The sequence below is a fragment of the Priapulus caudatus genome, unplaced genomic scaffold (genome assembly GCF_000485595.1).
Source record: "Priapulus caudatus unplaced genomic scaffold, Priapulus_caudatus-5.0.1 Scaffold1722, whole genome shotgun sequence".
In the NCBI taxonomy this organism is placed as follows: Eukaryota; Metazoa; Priapulida; class Priapulimorpha; order Priapulimorphida; family Priapulidae; genus Priapulus; species Priapulus caudatus.
In genome coordinates this window covers 51,533-51,868 of record NW_014578783.1, presented here as the reverse complement: position 1 = coordinate 51,868, position 336 = coordinate 51,533, and positions in this window count along the sequence as shown.

Below are 336 nucleotides of genomic sequence, written 5' to 3'. Positions count from 1 at the left end.
CGTCGACGGCAACAACGACGGCAGAATTCCAGCCTTACCGATGCATCAACGCTGACACGTTCTTACACGCACAGTCAGCCTCGTCAGAGGTAGTAGTCTCACGTGTCTACCCCGAGTCTCACTCGTAGCGTTGTCACGTGGTCTTTGCCTCTTTGTTTTAACGTCTGTGTGTACATCTCTCGGCTGCTCCTATGTGCGCACAGACGTCGGTGAAATTAATTTTCTTCAAGTTGGAGCTGTGCCTGCCTCCCATATCCATCCCTGCAGGGCGTCAAGTTCCTATTTTTTCCTATTTTCTGGGCAATTCCTATTTTCTCCTATTTTCTGGACAAATTC